This window comes from Dipodomys ordii, unplaced genomic scaffold, assembly GCF_000151885.1.
Source record: "Dipodomys ordii isolate 6190 unplaced genomic scaffold, Dord_2.0 Scaffold29, whole genome shotgun sequence".
NCBI classification, from domain to species: domain Eukaryota; kingdom Metazoa; phylum Chordata; class Mammalia; order Rodentia; family Heteromyidae; genus Dipodomys; species Dipodomys ordii.
In genome coordinates, this window is record NW_012267245.1 from 4,620,413 (window position 1) to 4,637,981 (window position 17,569).

General features: G+C 42.4%; 1 protein-coding gene across 5 annotated transcripts in view; it reads right to left on the reverse strand.

Moving 5' to 3' along the window:
* The window catches only part of Trpc7 (transient receptor potential cation channel, subfamily C, member 7), a 104,886-nt gene that overhangs the window by 74,861 nt on the left and 12,456 nt on the right, over positions 1-17,569 (reverse strand). The gene's annotated exons all lie outside the window — the stretch shown is intronic.

Sequence of the window (17,569 nt, forward strand, 5' to 3'; positions counted from 1 at the left end):
CCCCTCCCCTCCCCTCCAGTCTCTTCACGTGCTACTACTGGAGCTTGAACTTAGGGCCTTGTGCTCTCTCTTGGCTTTTCCCACTAAAGGCTGATGCTCTGCTTCTTGAACCACACTTCAACTTCTGTCTTTTTGCTGGTTAATCGGAGATAGGAGTTTCATGGACTTTTCCCCTTAGGCTGGCTTTGAGCCTCTGGCCACAATTACACTTTTCATGATCTGAAAAATAGTGGTTTGTAAATTACAAGCTTAAAAATCAAATGTCATGAGCTGGGCGCTGATGGCTCACACCTTGAATTCAGGCTCACACTTGAAATTAGAGGATAGAAAGTTGAAGCCAGCCTGAGCAGGAAAATCCAATTAATCACCAAAAAAAAGCTAGAAGTAGAGCTGTGGCACGCGCAAACACACGCACACACACACACACACACACACACACACACACACACACACACACGTCATTTACATTTAATAGGACCCTTTCTTCCACAAATCCATTTGTGTGGGCAATCAGGACTTCTTAATTACCTCCCTGTGGTATAAGCAGTTTTAGGCCTTGACCTTTTGGTTGTTGTTTCATGTTTACTGAATTGCTCCTGTATTTCTCTCTTCTTCTCCCTACTGTTTCTCTCTGAATCTCTCACCTCCTTTTGTAGTAATCTTCCAACTTCTCTCTCTCCCAAACAGACTGCTTAAATTCCAGATAACGATCCAGAATTTGAACAAAAAGAATACTTCCTGTCACCCGTGTAACACTACTCCTTCCTAGTATTCCCCCCCAGAGGCCTCCTGTGTTGGTTTCTTAGCTGAAACAAGTCTATTTCAAAGAGCCAGATGTCATTTTCAGTGCTAATCATTGTCAGCAGCTGTCAGACTGGTAAATAGCAGTTGGCAAATATGAGTGCAGGTTTTGCTTTTCTGGAACCTGGATTTCTCAGCAAATAGGTGTGAGCCTGGCAAACTGCAGACGCTCAGCCATTTTCCCAAGTTAATGATTCTTGTCTTCTTCCGGAGCTGCTGCATCAAAATGTCACTTTGCATTATGGAAAGCTTTGCTGGGAAAGGGAAAGGATCAAAAACTACTTTCAGATAAAAATGGCTGCCTTCCATTTTTATTTATAATTTAGGTAGAAGAATTTTGGAAATTCTGAGTAGAAAAAAATGGCTGCTCATCTCAGACAAATTTTCATTGGGGGAAAGGTACTTGGAGTACTGTAGCTTTAGTCCCTGAGAGGTACAGGATGCGCTGGGTTCTATACTTGGCTGAAGTATATTGCAGAGCTGGCCTGATTCAGAAGTGGGCTCAGTAGAATGAACAGGATGCGCCGCCCTATTGCCGGTACCGGGTCTAACTCTGGTACCCTGCCATAGGCACTCCCATTTCTCCGAAGCTTCACCTCCACTCTACCTCCATGTCACTGCCCCTTTCCCAAGACCAAGGAGTCTATTTGGATGTTGATGTCTGTTCTTGGTAAAGCAGACCTTGCTGGCAGGGCCAGATCTTAGCTCTTGGTGGAAACTTTGGCCTTTAGCTGAATGCAAGGATGGATATAGGAAGTGGGAAGGGCTTGACTTAGCCCTTAGGGGTCCTAACACCCCACACTGGGAACAAGTGGGTCCATATTTCTAAGAGTCTGCACACAGCTGGGTTCAGTCTGTGTCTGTGGGGAGTTACGATAATTATAATTCATTGGGCCATCCCCAAGCTCAGTGAGCTTTCCAAGACACAACTCCTTCTCTTAAGTCTTTGATGAGAACAGAAGCTCCACATGCCCGCATCGTGGCATGCATCTCCCGTTATGAATTTATGCTCATGTGCTCCTTTTTATTTTCAGTATGGAGTCTGAATTCAAGGCTTTGCCATTGGTAGATGAGTGCTTTACTGTTGACGCATATATTCGCCTCCAGCCCCTTTCCTCTCATTTTTCAGAGAAGATTTTGCTTTTTCTCTGGACTGGCTTCGACAGTAACTCTTGTATGAATGCTTCCACACTGCTGAGATGACAGGCGCACCCCAGTGATGTGCCCTTATTGGTTGAAATAGGGTCTCATGAACTTGCTGCCTGGCTGGTCTTGAACTACAGTCCTCCCAAACTCACCTTTTAAAATAGCTGGGATTATAGGCATGGGCCATTATGCTAGTGTTGTGTGAATATATTGTTTTACCTCTTCTTACCTTAGAGGAACTGTTCCAGCTTCTCCATGGCACCTCATATGCCCACTTCAGGACACACTCCCTTCCCCTTCCTTCCTTTCTCTTGCATTGTTAATTTCTCTTTTCCTAACTGGTTCAGGGTACAAACATGCTGTTATTTCCCTTGACTTGACTCCACTTTCTGCTTCAATTTCTACCCCAAATTTCTTTTTTTCTTTTTCCTTTCTTTCTTTTTATAAAAAATTGATCATGAGGCTTGAACTCTGAGCCTGGGCGCTGTCTCTCAGCTCTTCAAGTGCTCAAGTACTCAAGGCGAGCATTCTACCAATTGAGCCACAGCACCACTTGGTGGTTTTCTGGTGGTTTATTGGAGATTAGAGTCTCATAGACTTTCCTGCCACACTGGCTTTGAACGGTGATCCTCAGATCTCAGCCTCCAAAGTAGCTAGGATAAAAGATGTGAGCCACCGGCGCCCAGCTACTCCAACTTTCTAACAGCCCTCTTCAGTAGAGTTGTCTGTCTACAGTGTATGCAGTTAGCCTCCGTGTGCACTTCACTGACCCATTTAATGGAATTCACCCACTGACTACTATGACTGCTCTTGTCAAAGTTACATATTACTTGTATGCTGCGGAACTCAGTAGTTGGTTCTCAGTCCTCATTTCATGTGACTTATTAAATGGTTGGCCACTTACTCTTCATCTGCCTCAGCAGAATGCACTCTTCTGTGGCTTTTCCTCCTGAATGACTATTTTTTACATTCTTTGGTGATTCATTGTCATTTCCCTCTATCATAATGTCCCAAAGATGTTCACAGTCCTCGGAAGTCTGTTTTGTCTATTTATACTCACTGCATTACTAATCTTATCTAGTGTCAGTGCTTTCAGCACCACTCACTTGCTGGTGGATCTAAAATTCTTATCTTTAATCTTAGCCTTTTCTGAATTCAAGATTCACACATCCAGTTGCCAAACTGATATTTCCACTTGAATGTTTAGTAGACATTTCATACTTTACAACATCAACTCTTTTTTTTTTTTTTTTTGGGTCTGGTTGTGGGGCCTGAACTCTGGGCCCGGGCGCTGTCCCTCAGCTCTTCAGCTCAAGGCCAGCGCTCTACCACTTGAGCCACAGCGCCACTTCCAGCTTTTTTCTTTTGCTTATGTGGTGCTGAGGAATCGAACCCAGGGCCTCATGCATGCAAGGCAAGCTCTCTACCACTGAGCCACCTTCCCAGCCCATACAACATCAACTCTTGACCTAGTCTCCTCTACGTATTAAAACTTTGCTTTATTTTAAGCTATTCTACACTAAGAAAGCTGGCATTTATCCTTTATTCCTATCTTTTTTATGGTCCACACATAATTTGGCACATATAATATGCCTAAACATATCCATACTCCGACCGCTTTTCACTAGTTGTACTTTGGACCACACCATCATCATCACTTGTTTGAACGGACAGAAGAATGTTAACTCTCTGATTTGTCTGTGTCTAGTCTCAGTTGGAGGGATAATTAGTCCTATCATGGCACTGATCTGCTCAAACCTTCCTTATATTAAAAACATAAACCTTTCTTAAATTAGTAAACTTTTTTAAATAATGAAATATCCAACGCTGACAAAATATATAAATAGCTGAATGTATCTCAGAGTTCTCAGCATTGTGCAGTTTTTTCCTTACTCATAACCATTTTGATGTATTATATACTTTGTTATATTGATTGTTCATGTTAACTATTAGAATATAAGCTTTTTGAGGGCAGACCTTTTTTTTCTATTTTTTTTACAAATGTATCTTAAAATACTAGAATACTTTCTGAAACATGATATACATTCATCACATACTTGCTGAATTAATTACAGTCAACTTTTCTAACAATCTAGCTACTCGGTGATGGAGCACTTGAAATAGGTTGGTCTGACCAAAGCCTGCTGTCTTCCTTTCCTGCTGTTGCCTCTTACAACAGCACCATCATTTGTACTTAGCACACTAAAAGCAAGGCTCAGCTGGGGCTGACTCTTACTTAATTTTTGGAATAAAGGGTGGGAAGACATCTGGATATTCCCACCCCCAGAAGATTCTAGAGCACAGGTTTTGACGTCAGAAGGACCAGAAGTTTACAATTCCACTATCTGTCAGTGTAACTGTGAAAGTGAACAAGCTGGTTTACTATTCCAAATCTTCACTTTTCATCTGTACTAATAACACACACTAGATCATCATTGGGAGAAATCACTGCCAAAACAATGTAAAGTGCTTAGTACAGCTAATTATAAAAAATTACTTATAACCAAAAATTTAAAACTAAGCTTGCAGATGACAATTTTAGTTGTTTTTACCTCCTCTTAATCCCCAAACCAACACCCAACATTTTTCCCCTGGTGTTTGTTATTTACTAGAACAGGAACAAGGTTGGCCATATGTAAGACTTGAACTCAAAATACCAGAGCAAATGGTTTTTTTTCCCCCTCACACTAAGGTCTAAAAAAAGTAAATTTAAATATATGCCCTGAATTGGAATATTTGGGTTATCTCTGTTGATTATACTAGTCCTTCCAGGTTAGGAACTCCAATCTCAAAAGCAGTTAACAGTGTTGAATGGGTCAAATCTATAATTTTAAGTCAGATTCAGCAGCATGGTGGTGTGCACTTTGCCAAGGCCCTCAGAGGAGAAGACTTAGTGAGCACCATGGTTCATGGAGGGATAGGTTAGTTTTGTGACCACAAAGAACTCTTTTCTGTGCACAAATCGTATTTGTCTTTCTGAGGAAGAATAAGGTGAGCAGTTCAGATCCGAGAAGATTCTCTCCAGCCTGCTCAGGCTGATGACATCGGCACAGCCATCAGCTAGGTTATATGAATGTAGACCTTGCTGTCCATGGTCGTGAGCTGTGGGGAGAACTGCCTGGCCTGGCTTCCTGTCCTGTCAGGGCACACTCCCTTCTGTTCTTTAAGGAAGTGAGAGAGGAGGCGTCCTTTCCCTGTGGAGACTGGTGATGGAGGACCGCGCTGCTGGCTGGTCTTCTTCCAAAGTTTTGGAGCTGCCACAGTTGCGGTGTCCCTGTAGATCATTAGCTGCAGACATGGAAGATGCTCTAGAGCTGGGCCTTTTTGAGAATGTCATACAAGTAGAATCATATAGTTTACAACCCTTTGAGACTGGCTTCTTTCTCTTAGGGCAATCTCTTTTCCATTCATACATTTTGTTGCGTGCATTAAAAGTTCATTTCTTCCTATTTTGTATATACTATATGGTTGTACCACAGTTTGTTTATCTATTCACTTATTGTAGGTTATTTGATTGTTCCCAGTTCTTGGCAAAAAAAATTACAGCTTCTAAAAATATTCATGTTGTGCATGAACATAAACCCTTAATTCTTTAGAGTAAATACTATGAGGTGGGATTGCTTAGTATGTAGTAAATGCACATTTATTTTTATAACTAATGGTCAATTTGTTTCTGGAATAAGAATACCATTTTACTTTACCACCAGCCAATTATGAGAAATCCATTTACTCTATAGTCTTGCTAGTACTGAGTGCCAATTTTTTTCCGTGTCATGGTATCTCATTCTGATTAAGAATAAATTTATTCATAGGGCTTGGAGCATGGCTCAAGTAATAGAGTGCCTGCCGAGCAATTGTGACTTCCTCAGTTCAAACCTCAATAACCACAACAAAGGAAAAATAAACTTATTCATATATGTTAGGATTTCTGCCAGGACTTTTTTTGTAAATGTGTTCGGTCTAAAAACCATGTTACAGAGAATAGACATTTTAAGTTTCTTTGGTCCTCCAACTCATGAACTGGGTATATAATCTCCATTTATCTAGGCATTCTTTGATCTCTCTTGCCAATGTTTTATAATTTTCAGCATACATATTTTACATGTGTCCTATAAGATTTATATCTAAGTATTTTTTTCAGCTATTTGCAATATTTTTATTAGTTCTGACAGTTCATTTTATGTAGAAATATAACTGATCTTCTTTTCTGTTACATCCTGAGAATTTCTAATCTTACCTATCAGTGTTATATAGATTGGTTATAGAGATTTTGCATATAGACAAATCTGTCTAAAAGAAAAAAAGAAATAAACTGACTGAGCCACATACATATACATTTATTTGAAACTTCTGAAATATTTTTAGGAATAAAATATTGCCAGAAATTTCTGTTTCAGAACCCAAATGGGCTGCATATAGTCAATACATTAGCAGATTTTAGAATATTCATCTACCATTTACTTACTTGTTCTCTATTCAACCCAGATGTTAACTAAAATTCTTTGGTTTTCAACTAGTCCAGCATATTCATTTCCTCACTGATATTCATTACTTGCCCCTCTTTCCCTCTTCTCCTTCCTCCCTCCCTCCTCACCTTTCTTACCCCACTAATCTTATAAGCTCATCCATTACTGAGATGAACTTCTGTTCCTAACATGAGGACAAACTGACACCATACAACAAAAACTGATTCCTTAAACTACATTTGGTATTGAGTCTAGTATTTTGACAGCATCACTTTAAGGAAATTATTAGTTTTCTTGATTTTTATGAGGAACCCTAACTTGTCAATACTGTTAAAGCTGTTGACAAAGTTAAATCAAAAGAGAGAGAAGCCATTATCTTGATGGGTCATATGAGTTAAAGGCATTTCTCAGGCAGATGTGGTGGAGACACGCAGATAGCACAAGGTAATTAACACTCATTCCTCGGTGGAGATCTTAGAAATTAAAATTAAAAAGAGTGTGAGCATCAGAGCCTTCTTCTCTCCCTCCTGGTAGAGGTCTAGTTATAGGGAGGGAATGTTTATTGAAACTTTCAACTGATATACAAAAGTAGGTAAGTCAGGAGATGGGTCATGCTCTAAAACTGGGCAGTGTTTCTGCTTTTGATGTTTAGACTGACTACTATGACAGTTCACAATAAAGATTTCTTTAATATGTCTTTCAGTGGTCATGACAGTCCTGTAAAGCAGTTGGTATCATTACCCCTAAGTGACTGAGAGTTCACTATTGAAGTTTGCAAATTGGAGGTCATTGGTCACCATGACTGGAAGAGTCAGGGAGTATGAGGAGATTAAGAAAGAATGGGTCCAGCTATGATAGTTCTTGTACCCCTGTTTCATGCCTCACTTTGAGGGTCCAAGTCAGCTCCTGTTTATCAGTGCCACTAACTGTAGTCCTCCAGAAAGAAAGGAAGAAGGGCAATGGAGAAGAGGTATTAGAGTCAGTGGGACAAATGGTTTTTTGGAGTTTTATTGCAAAGGAGAGAAGAGAAGTGGGTAAGTAGCTGGTGTGAGAAGTAGGATTAAGGGAAGGAGCTTTTCTTTTCTCCCCTTCCTCCCTCCTTCTCTTCTTTTCTCCTTCACTCCACTTCCTCCTCTCCCTTCCTCCCTTCTCCTTTCCTCTTTGTTTTTCTTCTTTCTTCTCTCCCCTGCTGCTTTTCTTCCTTCCTTTCTTCTTCCTCCTATGGGAAAAACCATCCTATTTTGTATGCTAATGGTGGTTTTCCAGTACACAATTGTGCTGATTCACTGACTATGCTATTAGCACATCATTATATTAATCTAGGAGTAGGTTCAGGACCATATAGGAGAGAGGATTGAATGTAGTGTGTAAGTGTAAGAATAAATTTATATAGAATCACGTACAATTTATCCATAGTAGCAGCAGGAAAGGCCAGTCTATTGGTGAGGTAGCTAAGTAGGTGAATATGTTCATAGTAGGAATCAGAAGATATTTTGTTTTATTTCTTCATTTGCATATAAACAAAAATTACTAGTTGACAGCATGAGGTGGTGGAGCTTTGAGGAGAGATCTGATGCAGTTTTTGGGGAGACTTACAGGATGAATGGGGGGAATCTGGACATGAAGAGGAGGTAAGAAAGTGGAATGGGCCATCAGACTGAAAAGTTTGTGCATGACGAAGGACTAGCAAGCTAAATAGAAAGCCCACAGAATGCGGAAGATGTATCAGCTGTGCATCAGACAAGTTTGTGCATGATGAAGGACATAGCTAGCAAGCTAAATAGAAAGCCCACAGAATGCGGGAAGATCTATCACCTGTGCATCAGACGAGGGCCTTAGCTCAAAAAACGAAACCTCCCCAAAACAAATGCTTAAAGAAACTACAGCCCAATTAATAAATGGGCTAAAGATGTAAAGAGAGAGACAGAAGATTTTGGAATAGCAGTAAAACCACATTTGAGATCCATGGCCATAAATTTAGAACAAGGCCGGTTGATGTGGTAATCTTTTTCTAACCATTCACCTTCTTAGGGGTTGTGATTTGTCAGCTTGCGACCAATCAAATGTGGGCAGAGGAAGTAAGAATGGGAAGGAATGATTATAATGATAGTTCATGGAATTGAGCTGACATGCAGGGGAGAAGGGGGGGAGGCCCTGGAGGGGGAGATTCAGAAGATTGTTAGATCAGTGGAAGACAAGAGATGACAGACTTGGAGTCTGGAAACCTAGGGGCTGGTAATCAGTGTGCTGTGCGATGCTTAGCTCACAGGGGCTTGCATTCATTGATCTTCTAGGTACAGGTAGGCTTCATGGCAAATGGAGCAGGGTGGAGGGCAAGATCAGTGCAGGAGGCGAGTCCGCAGACCTGAGCCAGGGTGCTGGAAGTATGATGTATGCACTTACTGAAGTGCCAAGAATGGAAACAGCAGGCGCTGAAGCCGGGGGAAGTCACTGCGAGTGACCTGCGGTTGCTGGCCATGGCCATGAAGGATGCGGGTGATAGGCTCTGATGAAACTCCATCCAAAGATGGAGCTTCCTGATGGGGAGAGAGAAAATAGTTCGGAAGTGGCTAGCAATAGCTTGGAGGAAGCTGACCGGGTCTCCAGAGCAAATACTGTGCAACTGTGGGAACAAAACCACCCAGCTGAGTGTCCAGGGGGAAAGGGGATCGGTCTTTACAAAGAGCAACCTTCAACATATCAGCAAGTCCACTCTTGATAGGATCACCAAGGCAGATACCTTTCAACGCTGAGCTCCATTTAAGAACACAAATGCAAGGAAGGGAGTCCAGATTTAGAAGACGATGGCCAGTCTTTCCCACCTCACCTTTCTCATCCAGATTTAGATGCCTTGAGGGCGGGAAGGGGGTAGAGATGGCACCTTGCCCAGTGACTCCCCTCAAAGACCCGATCCCCCAATTTTGCCACTGCTTAGCCACTGCCATTCTGAGTTCACTTGCTCTCTACAGAAAGCCTTTCTTTATTCAGGTCAGATCTACTCCCTGCATTTTCCAAATGTGTCTTTGTCCTGAGTGTTTCAGGATTTGGGAGGGGGGGCGGGAGGGGAAGAATGAATCCCAGGCCTGTCAAATGAGTGTTTGTCCTGAGTGTTTCAGGATTTGGGAGGGGGGCGGGGGGAGAATGAATCCCAGGCCTGTCAAATGAGTGTTTGTCCTGAGTGTTTCAGGATTTGGGAGGGGGGGCGGGCGGGGGGAGAATGAATCCCAGGCCTGTCAAATGAGAGTTTTTTCATGAGAAGGCTGTCTGGAGGGTCAGCGATTAGGTTTGGAATCCCAGCTCTGTTGCATACTGGCTACGTGATTTTGAAGGTATAACTTAGATCTTCTGTGCATGCTAGATAAATCTGCACATACAGTTGTTGCAAGGAGCAAACTATGAAAGACAATCAGATAAATCGCTTAGTGCAGTAAGTGACAAGAATTGGCCAATTCTACAAAAATATTGCAGGTTAGCAGAAAACATGAACATGGGTAATTGTCTACTTTGGTGTTGATCTTCAAGTGCCTCTTCTAATAAAGTTGACAAGTCCCCTCACTTGATCCAGTCCTCCAGCTTCATTTTATGTGATCCCTCAGGTAGGAAAGCAAGCCTTGGGACAGGAGCTTGGAGTGCAGGGTTCAGGGAAGATTCAGGCACTGGCTCATGGATGTGGAGCACCGGGTCCCAGGGGCCTGTGTGCTGCCCTCCCTGCCACTGCTTTCCCACCCGGGTTTGGTTTAATTAATTGGCAGCTACCGCCATTGTGAGGAGCTCTGAGCACATCCACATGACATTTGTGAAATCCCAGAAGTGATGGATGGCTCTGCCTGCTGACTCTCGCAGGATCCCTCTGTTGGATTCAGATCTGGCTTCGGGACAGAGACTGTTTTTCAAGGAAACAACTGAAGTATTCTATTAGAAAGGCAGCTAGTATGTGGCTGAATACCTGCTATGTGCCAGGCACGGGAAATGTGCCTCTAATATAATATAATCCTTGCCCTTGAGGGGCTCTGCGTATTGCTAGACAGTATACTAACAACCCAGTGAAAACTACAGGGTAATGTAAGTGCCTGAAATCAAGGCTGGCGCATACCTGAGTGCAGGCGCCAGGGGGCTTCCAGTGGAGGGCCAAGGCAAGTACAAGGAGAGGTAGCAGGGGGTGAGCATTCAGGAAGAGGGGTCTAGGTGCAAAGGTGGCACGGGGAAGAAGGTGCACTCGTGCGTGGATCTTAGGTGACTTTCACCCGAGCATGGTCGTGTTGTAGCGTATGAACATTATTCAGCATGTCACACAGTTCTTATAATCAAACAAACACCGCTGCACTTAGGTTTCCGGAGAGGAGTTCATGCATATTCTCTGCACATCTGTATCCAGAGTCATGATGCTGCTTGGTTTTCCGTTGTGTCCCTGAAGAGCCTTTCCTCAGCTTTCCACTTTTCCTGTTGGATCCACAGTGAACCCATACTGTGAGGCAGATAAGCCTGTGTTAGCTTTGTCCCATTCCTAAACCACACACATTTACACACACACACACACACACACGTCATACCAACCTTTTATTCTGTGTACTTCCCTCTACCAGCACCATCCGGCATCACTGTATTCACAGGGAAAGTTCTGGTAGTGACTGGGGAAGAACTCCCCCTCTCCCGCACCACGGCAGGGCTCGGCGGGCTCTGGCAGCTCAGTGCTCCAGTGCACGGAGAAGCAGAGTGTGGCAGGAGGAGTGGTGTGGCTTGTGCCGGCTCAGTCCCTCCGCGGGCAGCACAGTAACTGCTGTTCACAGTGCTCTGGTTTTTGGAAAGCACATGTTTTGAGTGCCAGGGGAGGGAGGCAGCTCTTTGTCTTCTTGGAGCCGAAACATACAGTATAGCTGCACAATCGTGCTAAATTAAAACATCTCTTTTCCTGGAGCGTTCCAAAGTTTTTATGCACATCAGTCACACCAACTCACTGACTGGTTTGTAGGCAACCTTATATATCTGTTTATTCATCAGAACAAAGGAGAGGAGCGCCTATGGTATGCAGCGCTCTGTGCCAAGGCTCTCAGCACTCGCGGAGCTGGAGTGGAGGGAAAGGTGAATGCTGAAAGTCGTGCAGTGAGGTGGGGTGATGCCCTCTCCTTGCTGCGTAAACTAGACCCGAGTTCTTTTACATCTAGCCCCTCAGTAATTCCTGGGGAAAAGTCCTTCCAAACAAACCTAGTTGGTAGGCTGAGTATCAGGCAGTCAGCTCAGGGCTTGAGTGACTTCCAGGAATTGGCCCTTGTGATAGTCCACCAATTCAGCAAGGGCTGACTGAGTTTCTTGTGTGCCAGAAGCAGTGCCTTGAGCCGGAGATGCTAGCAGGAGTGAGAGATGGATTTCTGCTTGCCCATAGGGAAAAACATCACACAGGCTGCTTTTAAATTATGTGATGATTGTTAGTTGTTCATCCAGCAGATAGGGAGGTCCAGTGTGTGTCAGCTACGTCTTTGAAGTAGAGCCCACCGGGGAAACAGAGGCTCCTGCTCTTGTGAAGGTTGTATTTGACTGGGTAGAGAGACTGCAGGAGGTGGCTTCTCTTTTAGATAAATGGTGAAGCAGGAACTCCCTGAGGAGGTGATTTTATGTGGAGCATTGAGGGAGTAGGAGGAGAGAGTTATGCAGATTCATGAGATGTTCCTGAGAGGGTCACAGTGCACAGAGGGAGGGAAATGCTAGGCCAAGAGAGGCAGTGTGTCAGGGGCTGCTGGGGACTAGGTTGGAGACCAGAGACTGGAGCAGGACGAAAGGAAGAAGGGAAGAGGAAGAGGTAAAGCCAAGGAAGCATCAAGGAACAGATGGCCCAAGTCCAGACAGGCACTTGTCAGGACTGTATTTTTTACTTTGGTGGGATGGGGAGTCATTAGAGGGTTTCAGGAAGCAGAGCTGACATGGTCTGATTTTTTTTTTTTAAAGGATTCTGGCTGCTTGCGTAGAATAAATTGTAAGGGACAAGAACAGGAACAGAAGGACCAATTAGGAGGCTGTTTCAATTACTCAGAGTAGAGAAGAAGGTGGCTTGAACCAAAAAAGTAAATAGTCAGGGAGATGAGAAATTAGTATTCTGGATGTCTTTGAAAGACAGAGCCAAGAGGATTTGTTGATTGATGGGTTGGATATGAAGTAAGAAAGAGAGAGGGGAATGAATCTGAGGTTTGGGGTTGATAAAGTAGGAGGATAAAAGTACCTGTGAAATCAGCCCTAGATTAGATCATTGTTTAGTAAACACTCTCCCCCACCTTCTTGTCTCCATCAGAACAATACATTTCCTTCTCCATTGACCCTGGTGTTGGGTATAGCACTTGTTTTACTTAGTGATGTGTGGGCCTTGCCAGGCATCATGCATTTTCTGCTGGACTTGAGGGCTGCTGATCACTGCCAGGAGATTGTGTCCTAGACATCAACTCTGTCCACCCTCTCTAGGCCCCAGAACAGCCTTCTCCACAGACTCCCAATTGTTTAGGTAGTTGGATCCTGAAATGGTCTGCTAAATAGCCTTATTGTGGGAATAACTGCGTGATAAAGGGACAGAAGTAGACTCAGTGCTTTGGAATATCAACATTGTGGCCCAATTGGAGACTCAGGGAGGTTGTCCTAGCAGAAATAAGTAACTGCTGAGTTGTCTAAGCTAAATCAGTATTCAGCTTACGAGGTGGGGAAAGTCATACTCAGCATAAGCCATAAACCAGTACAGAGAGGCAGAAAAGCGTGATGCATGAATAGGCAGGGACTAGGAAAGAGAGTCAGGGTGACAGAAGAGACTTTAGAGATGTACGTAGGAACTGGATTGTGGAGAGATTTGTATTGCTTGAGATGGAGCCTGTATTTGATCTCCTAGGCTGGGGGGATCACTAAAGCTAAATTAAGAAAGTAAGGGTCTGATTTGCAGCTAGATGTGATTCTTCTGTCTCACTGCAGACGGCAGTCTCTTTGTTGTGGAAGAGTGTGGCCTGGAGTATACAGCTTGGGTCTTTCATAATCACCTGAAGGGATGAATGGAATGGGAGTCAGACATAAGGAACAGAGAGGGAATTCAGTATGAAGCATGTTTGGGATATCAGTCAGTCACTCAAAAGGAGTTTTCCTCGCATGTTATGGTCTGGTGCTATTACAGATTATCTCTCTTCTATACAAATTCATTTTCTGTGCTAATCACGTGTTAACAATATAGCCAAAAAAACATTTTTGGTATTTTATAGTGTTTAGATCTGTCTTGTTTGCTTTGGGTGAAATTTTGAGATGATTACCTTTGATACTCTTGCCACCTTGGGTGCTATTTTTTCTGTACTTAGTATTGGATAACTGATTTCTTCTCCCTCCTCTCCCCCCAACCCCCAAATAAATTGAAAGAAAGCCCAAAGAGATTAGGAGCAAACATGTCCTGTGCATCTTATTTGTACTAAGTATATATTGTGGAAACATTTTAGAGAGAAGCAGTAATTAGGAATTGGCCTCACTCGATAACATATCCTTCTGAAGGATGATGTCATGACTCACCTAATTATAGATTCAGAATAAGAAATGTGCATGGGATTCATTTCTAAGAGTAATTAAAGTACAGTATGTATAGAAGTAAATTTTAAGAAATTGCCTATGATTGCTAAAAATGCTATTGATTAAGAGGGTTTAATAGCAAGATGGCAAAGTAGCAATTAAAAAATGTAGAGCCTTGTGGATGATAAAACAAAGAGTAGAAATCAAGTTAGGCAAATCAGTGCTTGTGATTTCCATGCCCAAAGAACATACTGTACCTTCCCCTTAAGTGCTAAGCCTGGACTGATGCTCTTCTTTGCCACCTCCAAACACCCTCTCAACTCCTTCTCATGACCAGCTTGAAGGTAAAGTCAGGACATATTCTTGAGGAGATACACTGTTGTTTGCCCTAGACTCTTACTGCTTTTTATTCTTGGACTCAGTAGCCTTATCTAAGAGATCTCAATTTTTGAACTAATACTTAACTAACCAAATTCCTTTGTTGGTATATTCCAACCCAGGGCATGGCAGGATTTAAGAAATGTGGTAAAAAAACACATTGATTTTGGCTTAAGAGTCTTGCTTATGGGAGGCTGAGGAGCCAGGGGGTGTTGGTGGTGTATGGTAACCAGGAACTGATCTGAGAGCCATGAGGGCCATATTTGTCTGAAAGTGAAGGTCTTGGGACCAAAGCTGGATGTAAAGGGCTATTATTACCAGTACAGGTGGCTACTTTGACTTTCTAAAAGACTTGAAAGGTATTGGTAGAAAGAAATGAGTAAGTTATTTGAATGAGTTTAAATCTGATCAGGAAAACCAGATCCCAGTTCTTGCTTTAAACTGATTTATCTAACAAATAACCAGATGCCCTTAGGAAGTAGGTCTTACCCCAGTTTTGTAAACAAAGACAGTAAAGTTTTTTGTTGTTGTTGTTGCTTGTTTGTATTTGGTCGTGAGGCTAGGAAGTAGGTCTTACCCCAGTTTTGTAAACAAAGACAGTAAAGTTTTTTTTTTTTGTTGTTGTTGCTTGTTTGTATTTGGTGGTGAGGCTTGAACTGGAAGCCTGGGTGCTGTCCCTGAGCTCTTTTCCTCAAAGCTAATGCTCTTCCACTTTGAGCCATAGCTCTCTACTTCTGGTTTTTGAGTGCTTAATAAGAGTCTCATGGGGAATTTTCTGCCCAGGCTGGCTTTGAACTGCAATCCTCAGATCTCAGCCTCCTGAGTAGCTAGAATTATAGGCGTGAACCACTGGTGTCTGGCAAGAGTAAAGTTTTGACTTGATTTCATTTATCTTTGCAGCTTCAACTGTCAACTGTGCACTGATTCCCAGGCTTTTCCTTCCAAGCCCAGCTTGTGTTCTAAGGAGTTGAAGAATCAGTTACAAAGCGGTCATCTCTATGGTAAGTCCCGCAGACACTTCCGAATCTACATATCCCAAATAGAACACATGGAGTCTTCCATCTAACACCCAAATCAGATCTCCTGCTTACTGTTTCAGGAAGGGGTCCCCATCGCCTCAACTTCTGGAGCTAGATACTCTGGGTTCATCCTGGTCCCTTCCAATGAGCTTCCAAGATCTATGGATTCTGGTTCAAAGTATCTCTCAGTGTCCCTTAATCCCCACACCCATGCTCTTAATTTGACTCTTCTTCATTTATTGTCTAGACTTCCATAGTATTTCACTGATTGATCTGTTTACCAATAACAGCGCTTTCTACCCAGATACAAAACCATCATTCTTTTTGATAAAAACATACAAGAGCAAACTCTTTATTATCTTTATTATCAGAATTATCAGATCTCAATATCTCTATCTAACAATTCCCCTTTAGTAATACCCATCCCATAAACCAAAGTTTTCTCCATCCGTGCCTGTCACCCAAGTACAGTGAGGTTATTCCTACCTTACACATATTCATCTGCCTTGATACCTTTCTTTCTCTTACTCCGTTGTCAAACTCCTACTCATTCTCCAGGGCTCTCCAGCTTCTTCCTACCCACACTCTCCCCCCTTTTATAAAGACATGGCCTGGAGCTATTCTCACATGCATTCCTAATACCACACACAGATGGCACATAGAAAGAGGACGACCATTCCGAGATAAATATTTTAACCGTTCTTGATCTATTTCCTCATCTGTAGAATGGGAATAATAACAATCTGTTCTTAAATCTCAGTTCTGATGTTGTTTGTGACACATATAAGGCTCTAGGTTTAAACATGAGCATTGCAAAAGGTGTGTATGCGTATAAATGTGTGTGCTGTTATGGTAATGTTCTGTAGATCTGTGTAGCAGAAAGGGCTATAGAAGCAAGGAATTATAAAGAGATTACTTAGTTCAAATACCTGGCTCATGAGTGAGGACGGTGAGCTGCAGAGACATGAGCTCAATGAGCCCAGGTCACCTAGAAGCTTATAGGACAGGCTAGATTTTTCTACCCTACTGCTGCTGGAATCTCTCATCAAGGCCCATAGGATCATCACTGGTGCCGTGTCATTTATGACCTATATCACATCCTGGAGAGTCTACCTACAAGACTCCAAGCCATTGGGTTCCCTCAAGTCATCTTCACAGTTTGACTACACGCAAGCATTCCATTGTTATTTATGTGAAAGATTTGCGTGAAGGGTCAACTCAACACTGTGATTAAAGTTGGATTTTTAAATATATAATCTCAGAGAAGGTCCTATTTAGAGGAATAAATTCTGGCTCCTGACTTTTGTTTCAGCCTAATTTAAATCTCTTTCTTCTGCTTGCACATATTCTGGAGCTCATTTCCATGTTTATGTTAAAATAGCTGTTTAAAGCACATAAAATATCAACTTTCTAATGTGCTGTGGTAAAGTACTGAGTGAATTCGTTGGAGTGTAAACTTCAAACAAAATAATCATCTAAGAAGAGAAGGGAAATTATCATCAGAAAGACTCTTTCTTTAGCATTCCTAAGTGTGAAGAAAAAAGGCCCAAACCACTGTTTGCAAGGAGCTGTTAACTGAACAGAAATAGCCAGGTCTAAGCAACCTAAGCATTGCAATTCAGCTCAAGGCTCTTGCTCTACCACTTGAGCCATAGCACCACTTCTAGTTTTCTGCTGGTTTTTTTTTCCGGTGATTAAGTGATTACATAATTTCCCAAATATCACAGTATTGTGGGATAATGATGCTCATTTAAAGTCACAAACTCATTCTAACTTTCCTGGAGCAAATTGTCTATCACGGTCTGTAACATATATCAGTGTACACATAGACACCATACATGTGATCAGCAGCATGGTATTATTTAGTAGTGGTTCAACCAGATGAGTGGAAGTTCTTTGTTTCTTAAGTCCTGTTAATTTTGTTGTATCACCTAACATTTTGGATTTAACATCCACTTATCAGGGAGACCATGTACCATTTGTCTTTTTGCTCTTGCCTTACCTCGCTCAACATGATTTCTTCTAGCTCCATCCATTTCCCAGCAAATGCCATTATTTTGTCATTTCTAATGGCTGCATAATATTCCATTGTGTATAGATACCACAATTTTTGGATCCATTCATCTGTGGTGGGGCATCTGGGTTGTTTCCATATCCTAGTTATTGTGAACAGTGCTGCAATAAACATGGAGGTACACGTGTCCTTGTATATCAGTTCCTGTTGTTCAGGGTAGATGCCTA